The sequence below is a fragment of the Grus americana genome, chromosome 5 (assembly GCF_028858705.1).
Source record: "Grus americana isolate bGruAme1 chromosome 5, bGruAme1.mat, whole genome shotgun sequence".
Lineage (NCBI taxonomy): Eukaryota > Metazoa > Chordata > Aves > Gruiformes > Gruidae > Grus > Grus americana.
Window position 1 is genome coordinate 9366835 of NC_072856.1, and position 25756 is coordinate 9392590.

At 39.0% G+C, this 25756-nt stretch overlaps 1 protein-coding gene across 2 annotated transcripts in view; it reads left to right on the forward strand.

The window, feature by feature from the left end:
• Positions 1–25756, forward strand: part of HIPK3 (homeodomain interacting protein kinase 3) — a 111576-nt gene that overhangs the window by 62427 nt on the left and 23393 nt on the right. The gene's annotated exons all lie outside the window — the stretch shown is intronic.

Sequence of the window (25756 nt, forward strand, 5' to 3'; positions counted from 1 at the left end):
ATCCTTTTCTCACAGCACTGATATTTATGTCACAAAGATTGTTCATCATACATCTGTGTGTAAGTGAGTGTGGATATATCGGATATCTTAATTGCAGAAAATATCAGTGGAAGCCACAATGCTGTATTTGTAAATATTGTGTCTAACTGCTCTCACTGTGCCTGTTTTGAAAATATGGCTGTGTATTTCTGTTGTAAGAGCAGGTAGTATTAGATCTAAATCAACGTGATCGAAAGCGAAGCCGGTATGTCAACCCCTGTCTCTTCCAACATGCTTATCTTCAAAGCAGAGCTGTTTTGTGGGGGGAAGGTTACCTTCTGCATCAGCTCACAGCATCCAACATGAGTGAAGAGGATGAAGCAGATGCATAGGGGAAGAAGTCTTCTGTGCGGTTGAGTACACAAAGATTGGCTGAGCTGCTGCTCTGCTGACACAGCCTGTGAAGGGGAGAGGATGTACCACAGCTGGGGGCTCATCCCGTTAGCTGCAGAAGGCAAACTGCCTCAGTTGATCTGGAAATCAAGCAGGTTGAACAAGTGCAAACAGATAATGTGGGCACACTTAGAACATCTAGCACTCATGTGGGTTCAGACCAAAACCGGCAATAAAATACTATCATGATTAAAAACAAAACAGTGACAAGAAAAAACCCTTTTGTGAATTCTGGCGTTAATTGTAAAATGGTAGAGGTGTCTGGCATAAAAATAAGTATATGGGATGTAATTAAGTAAAATTAAAATTCATATGACAATAAGTTGCCTGAAATGTCCCTATTGTCAAATTTTATACTGTATGTTTGAAGGTCCTTGATCTTACAGTGCTAGCTAATATTTTGGAGGGATTTTTGTTTGGACTGTTACTAGAATACCTTCTAACAAGTGCAGTTGGATTTAGGGGACTGGGGGAAGCAAGCCAAAAGCATTTCACAGATAAGATTTTTCAAGCAGTTGCATTTTGAAACTATGATGTTACCTTAAGAACATGTGAATTGTCATTGTGTTTAAAAATCTTGGTTTGGTAATTGGACAGCAACAGTTGATTAAAGGGCAGGCATAATGTAATTTAAATCTGTATTACTTCTGTGTGAGTAGGTGAGTCTTTACGCAGACAAGGTTGTGCTGGCGAAGTGAAAAATAAAATCATTTGTATCCCTAATAAGCGTTTAGTAAAACTGAATCTCCCTGCAGGTGTAGTTGCAAAGTATGTGGGAGAGGGGGTGATGCTATGGCCTTCTGTTCCACGTGCTTATTCTTGGAAGCGGTAAGAAGCCCACACTAGCAGTACTGAGCCTCCACAGAAGATTGATGGTGGGGAAACGTTGTCTTCCATCGTTTGGTATTGCCCAGCTTGTTGTATGGCATGGTATGACTGCAAGCGGACTTCAGCTCTCGTGTCTTAGCAGTCTAATGGTGAGATTTTGGTGTTAAGCAGTGGAAAAACAACTGCATCTATGCTTCTTAGTGAAGGCCAACATAAACAATAGTAAATTCAGAATGCATTGGGGTTTGCTTAATTTCCTCGTGCTTCCAAAAGTCGAAGCTTTCTTTACTAGCATAAAGATAACTTCAGAATTATGACCAGAATGGTTTTTCTCAGTGTACAATATGTACTTCAAGAATAAATTCTTAAAAATAGCTTATTTGGAAATGCACGGTATCTGGAATCTTATATCAAATGTAAAGTACTACGTATTCTGCAAAATGTGCTACATTTTCTGGATTGCAGCAGTGTAGGAGTCTAACTATGAAGCCCTTACTCTTAAAAAGATTGTCACAGTGCATCTTCAGAGCAGGCAAGTCAAACCTGTTCTCACTTCTCTGTTAAACTCGTGTCAAATGCTCCATGGGATTCAGGATATCTCGCTTGTACCTCCATGGCGTATGCTGTGCTGGGACTACCATATTTAAAACTACCTAAAGCAGTGAAACAGAGCAGTTTGCCGGTTGTGCTGTTTGCATCCAACTGAGATGTAGCCAGTGAAGTTTGCTCGCACAGGAAACTTTCTTGGTGCTAAAAATCAAATGTTTGTGGAATTTTGTTCTGCGCTCTAAGGCCTGTTGTAAATGTTGCCGTTTTCCCCTTTGTAAATACCAAGGATGTTTCTGTTGTCCCAGGATAGTGCAGCAATCTCTCGCAAAATATCATCTCTTTACGTGGTTCCCTTAATTCAGGATTGCACTGTAATTGAATTGTGATCAGTATTTTGAATGCCTTTTTGGATAATTTTGAGAGTGATAGGTTCTCACCCTTCTAGTCAATCATTCAATAATAAGTGTTCAAAATATTTAAAAACACCAAATACTTCACGATGAAATCTTTCACGAGAGTATGTATAGGTAATCTTGGAAAAAGAGCTGTTCCTTTAGCAACAGTATCAGTATTCAGAGTGTGTGTGTGTATATAAAAATGTATGTAACGCAACTGAACTTTTTTTTGACGTTGCAGGTTAAAAATGTGAATTTAGAATGTCTTTTAATTGGCAAAAATTGGTTCTAGAAATTGAATTGGAACAGAGTTTTTTATTTTTCTTGTTACTTTCTCTCAATAAAACTTACTTCCCCAATAATTTTTGGATATGCACATTTCATAACTCCTTTGAAAAAAAAGTGATGTAATGCATGCAGATGTACGGGGCTTTTATATAAATGTAACACTATATGAAGCTTTTAAGCTGTATATTACTGTAGTTTTATCAACTGAAAAAACTTCATAATTTTTAAAATGGGTTTGAGTTGTTAGGGTATGCTGTAGGTCACAAATTGGTAGTAGCACGTAATGATACTAGCCAGAAAGGTCTGATGTCAAAAGTGTTGTTCACATAAAGAGCACTGGTTGTTGTGCTGAGTGCCTTTTTTTGACCCCAGTAATGTTTAAATTTTTGAGCTGTTAATTTTCTCACTCTTTATAATTAATCTTTCACTTCTTGCCAGTACTGTTTTAGCTCAAGATCTAGTGTGTATTTATATATAAAGTATGCTATTTGCCTGTGCGTATTTTGTTGAGTGTTTTTAACACCTTGAAATCATCATCATCATTTCCACACGCCCGTCCTCCCCTCCCGATAAAGATGGTTTGTAAGGTGCATTTTAAAACATCTCCATCTTCTACATGGCCAAGTTTCTGGGTTCAGTAAAGTGGCTGTAGTTCTTGGGGTTTGGACTTTGTCTTATTGTAAATCCAGAGGCTATACCATAGGTTTTTGGCTCCTCTAGAGAATTACCTGATGAATGAATTCTGTGTTGGCCGCTACCAGTGGGTGACAGCGGGGCTGGAGAGACCTCCAGTTGCTGCTCTGTTTCTGGCAGTGGCACGCAGGATTGCAGGATGGTGTCTGTGCACCGATGTACTTGCTATTCCCATCATGAGACAATCACACAGGGCACAGTGTTGTGTGGAGATGCAGCCAGTTTTGGACACTTTACATCTCTGGAAGAATAGCTAGAAGTTGAGCAGATAGCTTCCGCATTTTTGGTAACAAGAGCCCTAGAAAGTAGAACAGGAACATATAATTTGTAGATTATACAGTATGGGTTCTGACTGTGCTTTGGTTTTCATCTAGCCTGGAATTATTTCAACAACTTCCACCAAGAAAGTATTCTTAAATCAAAAGCTTTCCTGTACGTGCAAAGTAGCTGGGAAAGCTCTGTAGTTAAAGTTGATGTCCGTCTGATTATGCTGAATAATTTCTGTAGAGAGAGGCACTAAAAAAAGTCAAGTGCTTAACTGATACCGAAGTTTATTTCTTGCTCTTTCTTTACTGGTCTCTCTGCCTTACCAGTAGATGAACTGGGTGAGTCTCTTCTCTCGTTGAGTTGAGACCTATTTTTTCATGACCAACACCACTGACATCGCAATGTTATCTTGCTCTGTGTAATTTTCCTATTTAACATAGTGTTTAATATAGGCAGCAGTTATTTAGTTGTTAAAAACCTACCAAAAAAGTTAGGAAACCAACAGAAGCAAAAAGCTGCAGCACTGTAGGGTATTACGTAGCAGGGTACTCAGGAATCAGCGTGTGTTGTTAATGCCCGAGTACTGCACCCTGCCCTCTGAATTACTGTCCCACGGGGCGCGTGGTGATGGAGTGGTGCCACGTGCCGTTTGGGAAAGTCAGTTTGTAGCCGCACAGTTCCCGTTCTGAAAGAACAACTTCAGGATTGCCTAACCTAATTAGTACGAGTTATATTTTCCTTCATCTCTGGTTGTTCTGAGGTAACGTTGGTTATGATTATTAAGCATTTACATATGACAAACACTTTTTTCTTTATATTTCTATCTGTAGCATTGTTATTAGACTGTGTACAAATGATATCAAATGACTTTCCTCCCCCGCTCTAGTGTAGAGGTGTCTAGTGTAAAATTAAGAGAGAAGCCCCAAAACTTAGCCTGATATTTAGTGCAGGTTTACTAGGTTGGGTGGAAGTCGTGCCTGTATGCAGTTTCCCATTTTGTAGCTATGTTTTGACATTCAGCATTTTCATTCTGTATGCACGGAGTATGGAGCTTACGTGAGACCGCTGCCTGACTCTTGCAGGCTTGTATGAAATAATGCTGGTGTAATACCATTAAATTGTTTAGTTAACTGGTGTATGCAGGTTATATTCCCCCAAGATAATCTGTATCACTTTTAACAATGACACAGAATACAGTGTTACATGAATTAGGAATACCAAAGGCAAAACAGTCACCTCAGCTCTTCTCCTACTGAGAGAATGAAACTTCTACTAAAAGTTAATTCCTTTGTAATTAGTGCTGTTCCCCCTCCCGACCCAGGAGACCTGCAGTTTCCTAGTTTGTGCATGGTTTAGGTTTCCACACGTTTCTGATGGTGGGTGCCAGGCTGAAGTGTCAGGGGAGGTGTGTTGAGTCACCGCAGGGACGAGCACTGTGCAGGAGTGCTGTTCCTGTGGTTTGGGAAGTAGGTGATGCAGTCTGCCGGTGGCACGCTCAGACGCGTGCTAGGGAAGGGCTCGTTGGGCATCTTCAGGATGGCTCCTGAAGAGCCGTGTCCCTGTGCGTGGCACAGATGTGAATGGGAACTGGTGCAGCACTAGAGTGGGAGGAAGAGGAGGAACCAGAAACCCACCCACCTGCGCTGGAGTGGGTGGCTGGTGTGGGGCTGGACCCCCAGGTTGCTTCCAGTGCTGTTCTGAAGCAGCGGGGCTATTGCATGCTGTTTGGGGGGCCAGGGACTACATAACAAAATGCATACCTTTTAGAAAGCTAGCGTGTTCATTTCTAGTTGCTTAAATAACGTGAAAGGCTGCTATATATAGCGGTGTGGTTGTGTTTTATTTATACATCCCCTCGCCATTTATTACATGCGTTCATGCCCTCAGTCCTTGTTGTTCATGAATTGTGTTGCTTGTGTGTCTTAAGCGTGCGTAAAATTGGATGCAACAACTCATTTCCCCTTGCTGCTGTGCTTTGATTTCAGCTTTGCTTCAGAAGTTTGTAAAGAGATTTTTCAAACATTTTCCCCTTATTTTAGCTTTTTTCTGGGGCTGTGCCTTAAGAAAGAACTCTCTTTTGTAAGACAAACTTAATGTTTTGTCAAGCGTCTGACTTGCAGGGTTTGAGGTGAAAGCAAAAATGAAAGGCAGTACACAGGCTAGTGTGTATTAGCAAATCAAAAAGTACACATATTCTGTAGTTTAATGGCGATCATCTGAATGGATTCATTCTTCAGTTCTTAAGTTCTAGTGGTATACCTTAATTTTTCTTCTGCACAAGACTGTCGCTGTAGTTTCTCTTAAAGATTCTTTGAAAGTTTTCTTTGACATTTTCATTAATCTTTAGAGAATACTTACAGATAAATCTCTGAAGTTGCTCTGCGTATGTTGCATCTATAACTTTCAGTGGTGAGCTGAGGACAAGCGAAAGCACCTCTTTTGAAGATGGACCATGACCAGCTTGTTGGAGGGGACATTTGGTTGCCTGTGGTCGCAGTTCTGAAATGGGTAATGCAAGAAACTCCTGCAATAAGAAATAAGGTGGTTGCTGGGTGGGTCTCAGATAGACAAAATAGAGATCTGGGGTTGTTCATTCTTGTCTGGGGAAAGAAGTAGTGCAAATCTGAAAAAACAGCAACAGCAAAGTATAATTAAGTCCAGTGGTTGTTACGTTCCTTCACATTTGTGTGGCATGACAACAGATTCTGTTCTTCAGCAGAATCTGGCACAAAGACCTGTGGAGAAATGTGTGAAAAGCTTCCTGACTTCTAAAATGGAAGTAATTTCCTGATGTTTACTGAGAGCCTGTGTTCTTAGTTCTCTCTCCAGCTCATTACTCAATGCTCACTTCTCAGGACTGGCACTGCCACTGCAAGAACAACAGAAGACTGTGCAGACAGGGCAGGGAATTTTATTTAAAAAAAACAAAACAAAAGAACCAAACAAAAACAAGACAAAACACCCATAACCCCTCCCCTCCAACAAACACAAAGCCAAACAAAACCCCCTCCACCTAACAACCGAAACAAACAAAAAGCCCCAAACCCCAAAAAGCAAAAGACATTCCCACCCAAAAATCTGTTGGGGAGTGGGAAGAGAGTGCATGCTCAGAATCGTGTCAAGGTAACTGCAGCTGTATATACCTGTACTTAGGGACTGTCTTCTCAGGGCAGTGCATTGCTGTATTTAATTCTTCTCCTGTTGTATGGTTTGATTTTTTTTTTTTTACCCTTCTTCATAGAAACAAATATTTTCTGTCTTACTTGCTCTAACTAGTATATAGTATTTTGTATCAAACTTCTGTACATCTAGGCCTATGAGAAAGTATCTGAAAAATTAAAATTGCCCCAGAATGTTCTAAAATACACTCCGGTACTTGACATTTGAAGGACTGCCATGTGGGATTCTTCACATATTTTCACTCGGCACTGTCTTCTAACCGCAGCATCTGGAGCAGATGCCTCTTCAGGGATATCCTTAGGAGTTCAAGTTCCTGCCGTTCTGCTCCAAATGAGAAGTACTTTATGCCTGTAAACTAACTTTTTTGGGGGGACATATTTGCCTTATTGATATACTATAATTAGTTCCGTGACTGGGGGATTCTTCCATCACTCGAAAGTGTGTGGGTGTACCAGGAATAGTGGTAAGTCCTGTTCTGCCTCATGGTAAACGTGGTAAACGCACAAGGCTCAGCATCTCCCACCGCCAGCCCTTGGGGCACGGATACCTTACGCAGAATGCAGATGGGGAGGGTGTGTTTGAACAACTGCTGTTAAGCTCCAGGTAGGCAGCTCTTGGGTCTGAGAGTCGCTGGCTAATCTGTGTAATTATTTTGAGTATTTAAGTATCTTCAGTTAAGTAGCCAGCTTTGCTGCCTTAATAACATCTTACGCAACTGGACCCTTCCCACGCTCCTTACCGACTCAAGGCGGCATGGCATGGTAGAATTTTTAGTGTGCAAAAGAGGTAGGAAAGCAAAGAGAGTCCTTGAAAAGGGACTATGTGCAATTAAGAATATTTTCTTTTGCAGTCAAAATACTTTTTCCCCCCTTCTTAAATCTGTTGTGCATCAGTCACGTGTGACTTGCCCAAGAAAAATGTGAACACTGTCATGCTTTTAAATGTGACTTGTGGAATTTGCACAACTGACAAATGCATGCTATGGGGTAATATTTTTGATACATTTTACAAAAATAACTATTAGACACACATTGCTGTGAAACAACAAATGTACATCAAGTAGACCTAGATGTCAGTACAATATCCTTTCCTTTGTAAAGGGGGATTCTTCCCTTGCTTAATCTCACTATTTCTCCTATATCAAACAACCGATTCAGTAAAAGGCGGGATGAGGCAATGGGCTGCAGAATACTCCTGTGAGCCTCTAATGACCTTCTGAAGAATATAAAACCAGCTCTGAACGATCAAAGATCCAGAGAGTATGCAGTCTCTGATAGTGTGTGATAGCGAAAGCCTAAGCAAAGACAAAGCAGCAAAGAAGGTACGTTTATATTGATAGTTCCTAGTATATTCTCCTAGCTGCTGGCAGTCTGAGCTCGTTAGCTTCCTTAGGTTGGACCTTTTGTGTCTCGTAGCACATCAGAGGTAGTTTTTTCTTGCTTTTTTAAAAGCACATACACTTATGGCATGGCCAAATCCAGCAGTGGAGCTCCACAGTCCAGTTATGTTTTATGAAATAGATTTTGTATTTGTCGTATAAAGAGGTCCTGATGAGGAGCTGCTCTGTGGTGCAACAGGCAATTTTATTGCATGAGTGATCAATGCTTTGAAATGTGATTGTTGGCTGCTGATGTTGCTGAGCCAGGCAAGAGCCCAGGAAAATAGGATAAATTGTGTCGGAAAGATGGTCTCATGAAATTTTCCAAGCAGCTCAGTTCGAGTACAGTAGGGTAGTACTTTCTGCCAGTGCAGAATGAGAACTGTAACTTGTTTTCTGAGTCCTTTGTCTGCAGCTAGCACATCAGCCTGTCCCTAACGAAAATGTTTTCTTTGGATTGTGTTCCTTGTGTACTTTAACCTTGTTGGTTGTTCCCCTTTGCCCCTTCATGAGAACATTTTGGGGCCCTTCATTAGGAGGGGCCTGTGCTCTTGTTTCCCACCCCGTGTTGTTAACATCAGGAAACGGTGTTGAGGGGAGAGGAGGAAGGAAGTTAGACTTCGAAATTCCCCAGTTTGGAACCACTTAGGGTTTTGTTGTTGTTGTTGTTGTTCCTGTTACTAAACCCAACTTTAAAATCAATTCTGTTTTGTGTGAAGCACAGGAGGAACAAACTGTGACTCCGCTTCAAGTTTGCTTCTTTCTGATTTTAGTTAGATGCTACAAATGGGAACAAGATAACAACAACAACAACAACAAAAAAAGGGGCTATGCTTGTATTGGCATGGCTCTTGGTGATTGCACAAAAATGGAGGGGTCAGGAGTTCCTCTTCCTTGCTCTACATCTGTGTTACCATCCCACAGAAATGGAAGGACGAGGGAGGGCTCTGCAAAGGTGAGCAGTGCAGACAGGGTGTGTTTTCCAGTAGCGTTACCCTGAATGCATGTTTGTGCAAGAAATGTTATTTTGAGGTAGGTTACTTCTGTTCTCTCCTAGCTAATCTTCTCTATGTATTAATAAATCTGCTACCTATTGCATCTATATTAAGAAGTGGGTGGAGAAAGTGAGTGTACGTATCTGTGAGTGGTGCTTTGATAGGAAAAATATAAACATTTTCATGAGAAATGTTTGCTGAGAATGCAGGGCTGGATTTGTTTTCCCTAGAAAATGTCTGGGAGTTAATTTCTTGATTGGCTGCAAAATGTATTTAGCCTTCCAACCTGTGACTGATGGACGGTCTAATTTTGTTAGAACAGGTAATCCTGTGTCATGCATCTCTTGAATGTTCTTTGCAGCATTTTTTTTTTTTTTTTTTAGAGCACTTTGGGAGCAAATTCATGATGAGCTTGTTGTAATAGTCGCGCACAGGATAAAGAAAATAGCTTATAGGTTTGTTCTGGAAATGATGACTTGACAGTAGCCTCCGGCAGTGGAATTTAGCTATCAATAGTGTGTTAATCCAGTTAAGTAGAGAGCCTTTCATAGGGAAATACAAGTCGTGTTCTAGCTAAATGATTACCTTTAAAATAATAATGCAACTTGTAAACATTGCCCCGATATTTTTGGGATTTCTTTTTTTGACATGGTTATGACACAGCAGTAACTCCTTATTGAAGCAGTAGCACATGCAGTGGCTGTGGGTGGTATTTATTTCAGAACTTTCTTATCTAAAGCTGTGTTGATACATGTAAGCATTGACTTTGTCAGCTAGTTTTTGCCCGGAATTCCTGTTTACTATTTAGAAGATACCAAACGTTATGACAGTTGTAATTATGCTTGCGTTTATACACTGCTTTTTAAATCATAGCAAGCTTGCATTGAGACACACTGATGATTTGGAGAAGTTTATGAAGCCAGTGCTCTGTACTTTACCTGCCTGATAAGCAGGTGTCCCTGGGGGGCGGTTTTCACCAGAGAGTTCCCTTGGACACCATTCAGCTCCCATCCTCTTCCCCTTCTTGGGGCTATGGACAGTGGTTCCACAGTTATGCAATGGTTCAAATCAATTAGAAGGAAGAAGATAGCCGGTTAAATGCATGGTGACTTACTGCAGTTAACTTCTATTGTAACTTCAATCTCTCGATTCATGGATTTTTAACATACTTTTTTTTTTCTTCTATGCTGAACAGTGAAACAAACTCTACGATTTCACTTGTCTCTCATTTCAGTGGGTATACTGGCACCAGTGGGGGATAAGAAATACACAACACAGTGAGGTATGTGCTTATTCTGTAGAACAAAGCCTATTTTCAGTAGCTCTCTTGAAGTTGGTAGAGCTGGTAACAGTGTGCCTTGTTAAGATTGCCATGCCATTCTTTATTAAAAGATGCTGCTGTAGAGTCCTTAAACCTTCCAGATGTAAGCTTCCATTTGAGCACAATCTTTGTTTTCAGATGTTTGAGGCAGACTGTAAGGTTTTGGCTTTTTCTCTTTTTTTCCCTGATGAAACTAATCTACCAAAGTTGAACACTCCCTCCTCCCTGATCTTGGCAGATAAAATCTGATGGTGCTTTTTTAGGTTGGTTGGTTGGTTAGTGTTCCTGATAGCTTACCATGCTTCTTTGACATTGGAAAGATAATGGAAGCAAGTGAGTGGCAACCGGTCATCTGCCACAGTTCATCTGAACTTAAACTGAAATCAGGGATATGCAATTGATAGAGAGTCTGTTGTTGTCACATGTAAAATAATAAATATTTAGAAACAGGTCTGGCCTCTTTGAGAAACCTTAACACCTATAGTGTTATAAATCATGTAAACCTATTTACATCAGGTTTAACTGCAGCAGGACCATAAATATGCTCCACTGTTACGGTTATAACTTGCAAAAATGTATATGGTGACTTCTTATTCTACAGAATTGTAACCACCTTTGGGAGAAAACTTAGTAATCGTAATGCATTTTATTGCTACATCATGCTTAATAAGCCTTAAAGTGAACATTGTAATATTACATTGACCATCCTTGGAGAACATAAAATGGTAGCAGAATGTAATGATCTCTGTTTGGAACAGGACCATCTTGCCTTTTATTTCAGAAGGCAGTTGCTTGAGGTCCCTAAGTGTAGGTAAAGACCTCTTTCCTTGGTACTTCACCAAAGCAGCTTTTTGTCTTTAGGTACTCACAGTACCATGCCTAGACTTGATAAGTCATCGACATACGCTTTGTTTTGTAGACTGTAGTGATTCTTATCTTTGGATTAAAATTTCTTTCAAAAAATGCAGCTTCGGGGATTTTTTTGGGTGTCTGCTGGATTTTATCTTTCCCACTTGGCTATTTTTAGTGATTTATGTTTTTAAAAAATCTGTAATCTTGAATCATAGTACAAGCTGATTTGCCGAAGGGCATTTGCAGCGTCAGAGCCAGAAAATAATAATAAAAAAAAGTTTCTCAATGTCATCTAGTCTAGTTCTGAAATCACTACTGAAAATATTCTTATTTATCATTATGCTCTAATGGACTCTTTTGCTCATAAGGTTACATTACTAGCATCTGAGTCTCTTCTGTTTTGATTTTGATGTAGACCTGATGCAGTTCTTGTTTCCAACTATTTATTCTCGAGAGGTTATTTCTGTATAAGGCTTCAAGTATTCCAGCATTTCAGCAATTGTTTCATAATTGATAATTTTGCCGCTTATGTCCCAGCAGCATCATTAGTGTATATGTTGTTTATAAAGTCTTTTCAAGACTGGTTGACAGCAGCTCTTCCTGGGTAATTCTAAACAAATTTATAGGTCTGTCTTGGCAGTTGGATTACTGCCAAGGATTTCTTTAAGTATATTGTTCTGCTTGTGATAGTTTATGCTACCCTATTCATGCATAATATCATTTCTTATTTGTGTAGAGTCAATAAAAAGTTGACTCTTTACTGCTGTCAATCTTAAAATCAAGATTTCACAAGGAAAACATTCAGACAAATTGACTTTGGGGAAATTCATGTTATAAAACAAATCCTACTGACCTGATGGTAACGGTCCTGTCTGATTTCGCCTATAGTCTTTGGCTCATGTTAGTGACCAAAAAGAACTACAGGAGCTTCATGAGTATAGAATAAAACCACAAAGATTTCCTCCTCTGACAGAAGCGTGTGTGTAGGGATTGTTCAGGTTGCGGGTAGCGAACTCGGGACATTGCTGAAACAGAGCAGTGGTGGGCTGCTTCTAGGAGGTGGGCTTTTTCTTTCAAGATGAAACTTATTTATTTTTTCCTCCCAGCTTTAACACACGCAAGTTACGGTTACATTTTTAGATTGACTTCTTCCTAAAAGTGAAAAACACAATGTAAAAAACTTAATGAACTTAATGAACTTGACTGAAAAGGAAGTATTAACTCTGTTAGTGAAGGCACAGCAAGGCCAGTCTTGGGAGCCTTACTGAAATGTGATGACATAACATAGGGCTGGCCTTTGAAAGTTTTTCCTATCAATTTGTGATATGACAACATAATCCAAAAATAGTTCCTAGGACTAAGAAAAGGTAATGCTTTGATTTGAGGATTTCCCCCCGCCCCCCCTTGGAAAATTCATACATGCTGGAAACAAAACAAGTATTAATTCCCTGCATCTCCAAGGAAATCACAAATACCTTTTTAGAAGAGATTTGTTAACTGAACTTTAGCTTTCTTCTTTTCAAAGAGCAGGAGTTCCCAGTAAATACTCCTACTGTGTAGATTCTCATAATAAGTTAGACTTTAGGGCAGTGTTCCAGGTTTGGCCAAAGGTTACGTTACATGCAAAATAGTCAGGCTTCCCAATGGTTTTATTTTTGCAATTTTTGTTAGTAGTTGGCATTTTGAATAAATTCTTAGTCGTCATGTTTTGATTTTGTATTTTAGTGCAAGTCACTTGAAAGTTGAAACTAGAATATATTTTTCATGTAGTATGGTGCTTAGATGGATTATGGATATTATGTGGTATATATGTCAATTCTCAGTTTAGGACACAATTGAGAGTGCTTCACAATCCTTATTGGTATTATATTAATGCATTTTTTAAATAGTTCAAATGAAAGGGCAGTTGTGTTTTTGAAATAACTACTGCTATTATTTTTTTAAAGTTCAGGAAATGTTTATTGCTCCTCCCACTTTGCCAGCAGAGTTTCTTGCAGAGTCTTGTGAAATTCCGTGTAATATTTTCTCTGTACATTGAGAAGAGCGCGCAGTGAATATAGCTTACCTTTCCTTTTTCTCTTGGAGACAAAAATTAATATACAACACCAGCTCAAGACACTGAGCAGTCGGCGTTCTACAGCCCTATTCGAGCCGTAGCACTTCTGTAGATGAGGGGAAAATTCCCCGTCTATTTGATCCTTGCTGCTTCTGTTAATATTGTCAACAAGTGTGCCTTTTCCTAATGTGGATGTCGGTCTATATTGGGAACAGAATGAAGTTTTTAGCCATAAATAATGAGTTGATTGCAATTATTAGTGTTCTGGACTGGACTCAAAGGGTTTGCTCAGATGAAAGGCTCCCATTATTATCCGATTATTATCTAGATCCAGTTATTATATTATTTTTCTAAACTATACTATCTGCTTTTAACTTTTATTTGCTCTGACAGTAAAATTATAGCATTCGGTTCGATTAAAAAGAATTCCCAGTGTAATTTGCTTACCCTGATTTCCTCCTCTTTAGTGTGGTCTGTATTTTACTATTAGGTATCAGGCAAGATAAAAGGATATCAGTAGTTATGTAGTGAGAAGAATAAATGGAAAAAAACCCACCCTATGTTTGTATGTTTGGGTAGAGTGTGTTAGGTTTTTGTATGTAATGTTACTTTAAAAAATCTTTGCAAAGTGGAGCTTGCAGAAATGCTGGGGTTCTTGCTGTAGTCACATTCCTGTTGCAAGCATGTTGTCAGGGTCTGGTGTGACATCAATCTAGATGTAATAGATACATAGTTAAGCAGTTTATTTTAGGCTCTGACACTCTTCTAAGAATAGAGAGGCTCTTCTTTCAACAGGAAAGGACAAATAAATTAAAATGGGATACCAGGGAAGGAAAAATAGGGAAAAACAGGGAGGAGGAAGTATCTAAGGAGAACAAAAAAGGGAAAACAAGCAGGCTGGTACTGGTGTGGGGTTCAAGGCTGGAGCAAAACAGGTGAAGGGACTGTTGCATACGGATTCTTTAAGCAGACTGCAGCGTGGTGGCAAGCAGGTGATGTGACACACTGGAAGGCTGAACTCTTACAGTCTAGCCTACCAAAATAGACTTGTGTAATTTTCCTCACTTGCAGTCCATAGGCTTCATTCAGCAGGGAGGAAGAGAATAACCTTTTAAATTTTGAAATGTAATTTCTTGATTTTGTCAGAATATTGACAGATGATTTTCTGGAGTGCCTCAAAGCTTAGGCTTTTCAGTATTTCCCCACGATTACATTAGTGGGATCACTAAGCCGTGGGTGAGGATGTGACTTGTTCTGGTGGTGTCATATTTACACTGGGATCTAATCATAGAAATTTGTATGGGACAAACTCACCAGGGCAGCTTGCCAGTGCATCATAAATTACTACAGCAGTATACAAACTACAATTAAGGTTGTTCAATGTCAGTGTGTACTGTATGTTGGGTGTATTTTTCTGCATTGTTGTATGGAAGCAACACATCCCAATAAAACATTGTGCCAGACATATATATCTGTTGGGTATGAATCTAGCAGTAGATTTAGAACCTGGAAGAGTTTAAAAATATTTTTGTGCACCAAAAAGTCTCCACTAGTGTAACCCTGAGAAAGCAGATTTAGTTTCATGCATGTTAACCCACCTGCCCCAGTTGCTACTCTGTAGGTTTTCTGTCATATCTGTCTTGTAATGTTTCTATTCTTTTTTTTTAATTAGCAGCTGACATAGCTATTAAGTGACTAGATAATACTTCAGATAGGGGAATATCCAGAGTGAAATGCATTTTGGTGTTCCATTTATTTAGTGAACGTTTAATGTAATGAAAATGTAATGAATTTTCTGTAATTAAAATATTGACTTGAAAAAAAAAATTTTCTTTTTCTTCTGACTAATTTTTTCTTCGAGGGCAGGATTGTGTCATGGGCAAAAACCTTCAGTCTATGAGTCAGGATAATAGACTGCGAAAGCCTTATTCCAAGGTTACATAGAACATTATTAGGAAAGTAAATAAGATGAAGATACTGTTTTGTATGAATACAGAATGATCTGGAGATCTGAGATGAATGACATGACATCACTCTGCCTGTTCCAGAATATTCGTGTTTATTTTTGAGCTTTTTATAATTCAAACAATGTAACTTTGAGTCAGAATCAGTCAGTCAGAGTTGCAAAATTTCATCAGAATATCACTTTGCATCATCCAGATGGGCACACATCAGCAGTAAAAAAAAAAAAAAACAAACCCAAAACTTTTCACAACAGACGAGTATGTGAAGAGATTTTCTTACCTTCTCAGGCATTTGTATGGCACGTGCCTTTCCAGTGCAGTGTGCCTACCTGAAGAACTGTTGTGCGACACATGTATGCCAGAAAGGGAGTTCAAATCGCTTCATGGTTTATCGAGCTCTTGGGGCTGAGCTGCAGACCTGCAGCAGACAGGCCTATTGTTGCCCTGCGTTGGAAGGCAAACTCTTTTGCAAGTATTCCTGCAGAATAAAAGGAATTTTCCTTGTGTGTTTTGGTTTTTTGGTTTGTTTTTGGGGGTTTTTTTTGGTAGGTAGTTAATATAAAGGAACATATGATTCACGTGATTCTTGACATAATGGCCATATCCTTGCGTTCTTTTGTATTTGACCTGAACTATGCCAAAGCAAGAATCAATTGGAATATAAATAAATAAGAGACACCCTCATACTAATCAGTCATATCAGAACCTGATACCTCTTTCTGTTGCCTAGTTCTTGGTGGGAGTCCCTTGGAAGGGTTTTTGCAGCGGAATCAGGCTGCTTGCTTCTTTAGGCCCACCATGGCTTTGTACCCTCAATCCAGATGTAGGAGTGTTGTCATCAGGGTGAAAGCACAAGAAACCTTCACACAATACCGACTTGCTATTTTTGATGAGGATACTACAAGCAAATACTGCCCTGCTTGTTACTCTTTTTGTAGAAACTGCCTCCCTGTTCTTCAGCTGGTGTGTTTGGGCACTGTAAGTCCATGCAGACCCTTAGAGGGTTAGAAGTTGATATTCCCACAAAATGAACATTAACAAAGCAGAGGGGGGTAGAATTAAGATCTGGCATCTCTGATTTGTGAGCCCTTGAATTCTCCCACACTGTGCTGTTTCCATTTTTCTTTTATGCTTGTTCAGAGCTGGAAATCATTAGTAATGTTTGATCTTATCTCTGTTCCAAGGAAGATAATTTCAAGCTAGGTTTTCATCAAAAATAATCTGGAGAGTTCACCAGCTCGGCTTGGGTTTTTGTTTTGACATAAGATTTTGGATGCTTTCATTTTTTTGAGTGGTGTTTCTTTTTTCTTCTCATCCCTCCTTTCCCCTTGGCCCAATAAAAAGAAAGGATAGAAGAGAGGGAAAAAACCCCAGCCCCGAAGGTGTTGTAGCATGCAGGGAGGCATGGCAGGAACCACACACTGTACGATAGAGACAGTCTCATTAAATTAGATGTGTAGGCCGCTATCGCAGCTCGGAGAGTTAGTATGACTGCTTACAAAACTGCAGAAGAAAGGATGTGTAGGTCTTTCTAGTAAGAGACACGCAAAACAAGAATGTAGACATCTGTGAGCTTGGAGCATGTGTGTATACGCATACGTACACACTTGTAGCAGCCTGTAATCCCGTGTACTCTGGGGTAGGATTTGGGAGGCTGCACACACAACTGTACTCTGTAGGAAGGCAGAAGATGAGGAAACTCACCTGTTTGAGAAGGCAGTTACTTGTCAGGGGTGACTTCGGTGTGCCACCCAAACCGTGTGCCTTATTCAGCACCTTGATGTTGTTGGCGCGAGCGGAGCGTGGCATTTAGGTAGAGCACGCTCCCCGCTGCAGGTGAGGACACGAGCAACATCTGTGCAACCGCCTTTGCAACTGCTGACTCAAGGATAAAGCACTGCAAGGTGGTTTCACGCTTAAGAGTAAAGCACAGAAGTGCAAGTACGCAAAGGATATTGTCAACATTCAGTTATTGGTAAGTAACCTCATTTGATGCTTTGAATATTGACACTTTGCTATCCAAAATGTAAATAAAATATATTAAATTGCAGACTTTATTTACCAATAAAGCATCTGAAGGGCTTCTCTGTACACAATTTTCTTCATTATATTGGTACATCAGTATCTACTTTGCTTAATTTTCATGTAATTCAAAAACTGCTTAGCATGTCAAGTACATAAATAAATCATTTGGTAAGTTGCAGTCTTTCTGAGGAAAACCAAAATCATCACAAGGCAGAAGCATAAACATCTTCTGGTTTTAATAAAATCAACATCTCATTTCACTAGAGATAGTGAATAAGTAGAAAAGAATCTGTTGAAATCACTTATTCTCAGCTGAAAAAAATCAAAAAGGAGTAACTAAATATTTGTTATCTTTAGTACTTCTGGTAAGTGGTAAGAGGTGTATTAGGTTAAAATTTGTGATGGCTCTTTCAAAACAAAATTCTTCTTCAGTATCAGAAAAGAGCGCTAGGACACTTTGCTTGTAATTTTCTTTGATGGAATTATCTAAGACTTATTTTTATTTGTCTGGTTTGATTTGCTGTTGTCTTCCCCCCCCCCCCCCTCATTTATTTGTGAACCCTGTGTTCAAATTAACTTTTTTTACAGTGATTTGCTTCTTTTTGCAAGTAGCTAGATATTTGGGCCACTCTCTATATAAGGTTTTAAAATCCTATTTCCTTCTCAAGGTCAGGGTTCGAAGTTAAACTGGCAGCTGCATGTCAGTCTTGTACGTTCTATGTAGCAGTGGAAGGCTGTGACGTTGAGTAGGTCTTTTCTAGCCGTTGAATGTTGCATAGTTCTATGAAAAAGTTTTATTATGCTAAAATGAAGGGTTTTTTTCTACTGGAAATGAGAATTCCTTCTGCACAGTGCTGTGGACACCACTACAGCAATACTGCAGCCTTAGAAGTTTACAGGAGATATGGTGACTCATTTCCTCCTGTCCTCACTATCACTTGCCACGTGAGGGTCTGGTAGTGCACAAAACTTCTTCAAAGGAGGAATGAAATTATGAATGGGAGGATAACTTCTCATATCTTCTTGAATATATTTGTTCTCCCTGTGTTTTGTGATATATGGTGACGTAGCCTTAAATTATAAAGCAGTATTTTTAATTCTTTCCTACCACCTTAGACACAGATGGCCCTATCCAGCTTATCTAATGTTTCCAGAGTCTCTTTCTGAGCACTTCCATTTTTGCTTTCAGTTTAAATCCTCTTACCTTCTTAGAGTTTAAAAAAAAAAAAATCAGAATTTGCTAGTTATGTACTTCCTAATGCCTAATCATAGCATAGTTAAAATAACACTAGAAAACTGTACAAGAAAAGCCAGGATTGTGAATATAAATCTATAATGCAATTTTGCATTATAGCAACAATCCTTTCAAAGGACAGGGAGGAAAGCTTGTTGTCTGGCATAGCGTGCCATACTTGCATTTCAAATGTATGTTAACGTACATGACACTACCAATCTGCATTCTAACATCTCAATGGGCTTAAAAGCAAGAGACTTTTATTTTTTTATTTTTATTACAGCGTCCTATCTATAATAAGACTTTTTTAAAAGACTTCTATAAATTTTATTTACATAATTCTTATTCTAACAAAATGACATTAAGAATAAGAATTATTCTGACCATGAGGAAGATTGCAGAGACTTTTTAGTTTGTATCAAGGGATTTGCTTGAGTAACTCTCTTCTTTGTGCAACGATAGTGCTTTCAATATGTAGGAAATGAGATACATGTATGTTACCAGATCTGTGATCTATGTATTCTGGTATTTTGTTGCTGGAGGAGGTTTACCATAGCAGAAGGTTGGACTTCAGTGTCTTCTGACGCAGGTTTCTTCCAGCTCTACACAGTTGGTAGCTGGTTTTGTTGTACATTGATATGAACCTTACTGTTTAATCTAGAACTGTTGTGGATGTTTTTTCTGTTAATCCATTCTTAAATACTTTTAATGTTTTTTTTACCTCAATGGTGGCCCATGATTCAAAAGCTAATTATGTCCTGGCTTTAAAAAAATATTTTAAATTTGCATCAGCCTTTAACCTCAAAGGGGGTGGGGGGTTCCTTGGTCTTTTATAGTGAGGCAGGGCATTAGAAACACCTGGCTGCTTTTCTTCCCTTATTTTATATATAATTTGAGTAATGTTACTGCTCATTCATTCTTTCCTGAAGCTTTATAGTTCTATCCAGGGTTTCTTCTTGTACCTAAATCTCTTCAAGTCTTTAATTTATATTGTCCTTCTCTGCGTCTTTTCTATTTGATGTATCCTTTTTCAGATGGGGGTGACCAAAACTGAACACAGAATTCAAAAGTGAACACACACTATTCAAGGTGAGGGAATATCACTAGTTTTATATAAGACATAATAATTTTTGGTATGTCCTTTAGAAATAAATACTGATATCGTGGTTATTTTTGCTCCCAATGGTAAGATTTTTTTTTTTGTTGTTGAGTAATCTGTAAAGTTGTCTAGATTTTTTTTTCATTGTAAAGTTGGTTAATTTATAACCTGTTAATTCTTATGGGTAATGAATAAATAATGTATGTTAATTTTCACTACGGTTTATATACACCATGTATGCTCTACTGCCTGTCACTGTGTTGATCTAATTGCATATTTGAAATTCCTTCTGAAGTCCATCATAAATGCACTAGAGAACCAACTGTTCTTTATATCCTTCATCATCCACAGATTTTTGTCATTACATGGTTCATTTCCACTGCACCATTCAGATTATTGAAGTGTACTTGCCTGTGGGTTTTTTTCTGAGTATTGCCACCTTGATTTGGATCCCTCTAGCCTAGAGTCTTTCCTATGTTCTTGCAGATCCTTTAGAAAGGTTTGCACTCCTACTACTAGTCTTCATCATGAAGAGAAGAAAATGAATTGTACATGAGAATACTCGCTAGAATGCCTATTACCATGTCTCATTAACTTCTTCACTGCATCTGATCTTTATCTTAAACCTCCTTTCTTTAGAAGAAGAAATACACATCTCACAACCCATATCTGGTTAATTCTTTCATAAAGTATATGCTTGTGTTAGGCTAGTAATGGTACTGGGGGGGAAGAAGTGTTATTCTCAGGTTTGTAATCCATTTTGACTATAACTCTTGCAAATTGGATTCGTTGACACGAGTTCTTTCGATACATAGGATGGCTTTGAACAAGTCCGTTAATAAAAATAAGATAAACGTTATACCCTTTTGATGACTTCTTTGCATAAGTATTTGTTATAATGATGACAGTGTGCTCTATCCTGAGCAGATGAAGTATTAGCCTTTGTTGCAATCAACAGTGATAATTAGGGGTAATAATATTTAGCTTATATGAGAAGAGTATAAATTTTGTGGTGCATGCTCGTATTAGAAACACTGTCTGCGTTTACCTTCAACTATATGAATAATACAGAAGCAAAAAATTATGGAGAGAGAGTATTAAAATTCTTATTTGGTGTGTTTTAACTTGGAAAGTCAAAATGGCTTGATAAGGCTTACATGCCTGTTTGGAAGGAATTTTACTGCAAAACCTGTAATGAAGAGGTAACGCTGCCAAGGATATACCAGCATTCCCGATGTCCAGCATCTTTGGAGTAGGCAATAGCACCTGGGGAGAGAAAGTAGCTTTGGGTTCCTCATGCGGCACCATGACCGCCATAGATGACATGATGATGACATAGATGTGTTGAAAAATGGGAAACATGAGGGGATGGAGCGTATTTATATGCTCTTTGCTCATCTGGAGAGTGGCAACCTGGTGGTCAATAAATAAAACAATGGCATGGGGTAGACAATAGATACACTGACCCTTTCATGCTGCCAGAAGAGAAATAGAAATAAAAATTGCTGAGTCTTTAATCTCATTTCCTTAGTATGTGAGGGGGTACGTATAATTGAGTAGGACCTTCAGTGGGAACATATTTGAGAAATCATTCATGCATTCAACAGAATTTTTCATAACGTTAGCAGTTCTAGGAAGCTGCTGTTCATATTGGTTTATGCTGTTCTTCAGTTGTTGTTAGGTACATTAAATGAAAAAGCTAAAACCCAACGGTTAACTTTGGTCTAAATTGGATTTCTGACTGCAGACTTCTAGGTAATGATCATTGATCATTTAAATTGGCTTGACTTCTTACAGTTTTTGTCATGACTTATTTTTTTAATATGGCTAATTTTTGCTCTTTATTCTTTGCTTCCACCAGTGTAAAGGTTGGAAGAATTTCTCTGTTGCAATGCTAAGGTTTTGATTTTTGTGTAGTTTTTCTTGTTTGTTTTGTTTTTTAACCCTCCCTTGAGGAATTATTTCACTTTTCTTCAAAGTGCTTATGTTGTTGCTTCATTCTAAGCTGGCTAACATGCTGAAGCTAAATTATTTTATGAAATGTTCTGGTCTTTAAGCAAGTTAACAGAACAAATTTTGTGATTTCTTTCCTCATAAGCTTACAAAAATCTATAGAATAATATGTATATTCATGGTCTGTGATGTCATAAATAGAAATGTGACTATCCAAACAAGCAGCTGAAGCAAATATTCATTTGCGTCTTTCATCTTTTCAATCGGAAATGTCTAAAAAGTCTGCCTCAAGAGAGTTGAATTGAGCTGTGCTGTGTCAAGTGAGAAAGGATGTCAGATGTGTTAATCTAGGAATAGTTGCTTACTACACTTGAAGGATTCATTTTATTAATATTGCATTTCAATTTCTAAATGAAGTTTTCTGTTAATGTTTTTAATTAATGTTTAATTAACACTGATAAGAAATTAATGTTTAACATTGATAAGAAGGAAATAGATGCTCTCTAAAATCTTGCTTTTAATTTCATTTAGGTACATTTAATTAAGATTTGGTATTCTTAAGAAGTTTAGAAAATTCCGGTGTTCTCCTTGTTGGTGTCTTGGTATTGGAAAACAGATGCTATTTACCCAGTTGTGGACTACAGTAGCTTCTGATGTACTGAGCATTTTGTCATCTGCAGTAGATACCAAGCAGTAGTGTGTGGTGGTGGTGTTTTGAGAGAAGGTCTAAGTTACAGTCTCTTTTTTTTTTTTGAGTGATCTGATGTTAGGGTGACTGTGTTGGGACATCTGGAGTTCCTACCACTTAATTTTATGTCTACGGTTGTAGTTAGGAAAGGGAATACCTTCCTTTTAAGCTGTATGTAAAAATATTTCTTACCTGACAAAAGAGCTGTGGATCATCTTAAAAAAAAATAAAAATTGAAGAATGACTCCCTCCTCTTTAATCCTTTCCTCCCTGATTGTCCAAATAGATTTTTAACTGGAAGTTTAAAAGGAGAGCAGGGGGGGAGAGGGGGAAAGGTGCCTTTGAGCATACCGTTAACAAACCATCTTCCTTTATCAAAAATAGCTGAGTTGGTTAAAACCAATCTAAACATAATCAAACCCAGTATAAGTTCTCTTGTAACTCTGTCTGCTGTGGGAGAGTTGCTCCATTTTAAGGACCAGCATGAGGCCGTGGTAAGAGACACTGAACTTGAAAAACAGCAAATTTGACATTTCTGTGGAGCAGCAGCTCTTTGTGTTCCTCACTTCAAGCTAGCCTGAAAATGAGTTTTGCTCACTGTACTGTAGTGAGGTCTGGGTAGCCCTGTTTGGGGGCACATTTATTTCCTCTTCCTTTCTGGATGGTGGGTCAGGAAGTGAGGAGCACCGTTCTTGTCTCCTTAAATACGTCCCTTTTCCTTAGACTTGTTAGCACTTTTCTTGAAAAGTAATAGATTATTATATTGTGAAATACAGTAAAAGTTCTTTCCTTTATCCTTCTTTTATTTGCAATCCTGTCCCTCAAAAGAGACGAGCGACAGACTGGCCGACCATGGCTATTTTTATACAGTGCACATACTAACGTTGAGTAAATGTAAGAGGTTTTAAAGAGCTTATTTTAGCAGAAGCATTTGTTAAAGCCCCTATATCCATAGGCCGTGTGTATATTCATTAACTATTCAGGGCTGTAACATAATACAACAAAAGGAAGCGTATTTTAGCAGAGATCTGTAACAACCATATGCAGGCTGGCACCCAGCCAGCGGCTGAAGGCAGACATTTCTTACGGCTATTTCTAGTCTTGTGGCATCTAGATATATTAGATTTATTTCTTGGATAATGAAACTAGCTAATACTTACTGCAGTGTCATGATCCCGCATTACAAAAATATGTTATGTTTGATCCCTAGAAGTTTATTGTAATCAAATCTTTAAAGGCAATGGAAAACTGAGCCTCTCCAGTTTCACCACCAGTGTGACAAGATTTATCCACACATCCAAAAGGGTTTGTGACAAGGATAGGAAGAACCAAAGCACTGGCATGAACAGAAAGTGTATAAGTATTTAGCAGAATATCCTGTTCTGTAGACTTTCTTATCTGTGGAAAGTCTTGGATTTTCCCTGTAGCAGAAGCTTGGGTGGTTTCAGTGGTCAGGGATTGGGGCAATCTTAAGAGTCCTTCCCTGGCAGTGAACGTGCATCCTTGGAGCATGTCTACATACAGCTTCTGCCAGCTGCTCCTTGTGAAAAGGGATGGAGAAGCTTCAGCTCTTGGTCTACTGTATACAACAAATAGCTTCTCTGTCCCAATGTAGCATGAAAATTGGAATTTGTTTGAAATCAGTACATTTTATCATACAGAAGCATAGAATGGTTTGGGTTGGAAGGGACCTTTTAAAGATCATCTAATCCCCCTGCCATGGACAGGGACACCCTCCACTAGAACAGGTTGCCCAAAGCCCCATCCGACCTTGAACACTTCCAGGGATGGGGCATCCACACTTCTCTGGGCAACCTGTTCCAGTGCCTCAGCACCCTCACAGTCAAGAATTAATCTAAATCTACCCTCCTTCAGCTTAAAGTCATTACCCCTTGTCCTATCACTCCATGCCCTTGTAAACAGTCCCCATCCAGCTTTCCTGCAGGCCCCCTTTAGGTACTGGAAAGCTGCTATAAGATCTTCCCAGAGCCTTCTCTTCTCTAGGCTGAGCAACCCCAACTCTCTCAGCCTGTCTTCATAGGAGAGGTGCTCCATTGCTCTGATCATCTTCGTGGCCCTCCTCTGGACTTGCTCAAACAGCTCCATGTCCTTCTTGTTTTGGGGACCCCAGAGCCAGATGCAGTACTCCAAGTGGAGTCTCACAAGAGCAGAGTGGGGGAGGGGGGGGAATCCCCTCCCTCGACCTGCTGGTCACACTTGTTTTGATGTGGCCCAGGACACGGTTGGCTTTCTGGGCTGCAAGCGCACACTGCCGGCTCATGTTGAGCTTCTCATCAACCAACACCCCCAAGTCCTTCTCCTCAGGGCTGCTCTCAATCCATTCTCCGTCCAGCCTGTATTTGTGCTTGGGACTGCCCTGACACATATGCAGGACCTTGCACTTGGCCTTGCTGAACTTCATGAGGTTCACACGGGCCCACCTCTCCAGCCTGTCAAGGTCCCTCTGGATGGCATCCCTTCCCTCCAGCGTGTCAACCACACCACACAGCTTGGTGTTGTCAGCAATCTTGCTGAAGGTGCACTTCATCCCACTGTCCATGTTGCCGACAAAGATGTTAAACAGTTAAAATTTTGGTGAACTAAATATTTTGATAAAGGTAAATGTCAGAAGAGAAGATAAATGAGATATGTAGAACTTCACTATGGTCAGAGATTCTGTTTTGTATGTGGAATGTCAATATGATACACCATCGTGCGCTGAAGCGTAAGGTTTTTAAGCTTTTACACAGGTGAGAAATCACGATTTTCCCCACCAGTGTGTTACCTGGTCAGTTGAATGCCACTGTTCTGCCCAGCTGCAATGGGAGTTACTCTGTTAGCTTTAACCACCTTCCTACTCTTCTGTGACGTGTTAAGCTAACAACAGATTGTGTTTTAAAAGTAAATCACTTTATAGTGTGATGATTTAAGTAATACTTTGTCTCCAGGCCTCTTTCTATATTAGCACACAGATATATTTTAATTGTTTTTCCTTTTGTTAATAGCTTGAATGAAGTGGGAGGGAAGGTATAAAAAGAACAAATGCAATGGGTATCTGAAATACTTGAGTTTTGTTCCACACTGAAGAGAATGTTACAAGCCCCTTTAGCAGCTGTGTCAATACCAATTTTTCTGGTTCTTGAGTACAGAAATAAATTCAAATGCCATTGGTTAAATAATTCACATTTGGTTTAGGTGAAAAATAAGACCCGGTCTCTTTAGCAAGTGCAGTGGTTTCATTTAAGTGATTTAAAAATTGATCACATTGAACTGATTTGAGTGCATTAAAGGATTTGCAGTTATGTAATTAAATTGATATTTTAAATAGCTTTAAGTGTACTGTCCAGTTGGGAAGTGTGCAAGTGTATTTTTGGGTAAAACTTTGTTTGTTTTTGAGATAAATTACTGTATCGTGTTCAGAATGTAGTTACAGGCATATGACATTGTGTGGATGAATCATTTGGGACATACTGGAGGAAAGGCAAAAATGTTGAATCAGTGATATTCTGTTTTTCAGGCATATCAATTATTTTGATGTATGTAGCAAACTGATACTTGT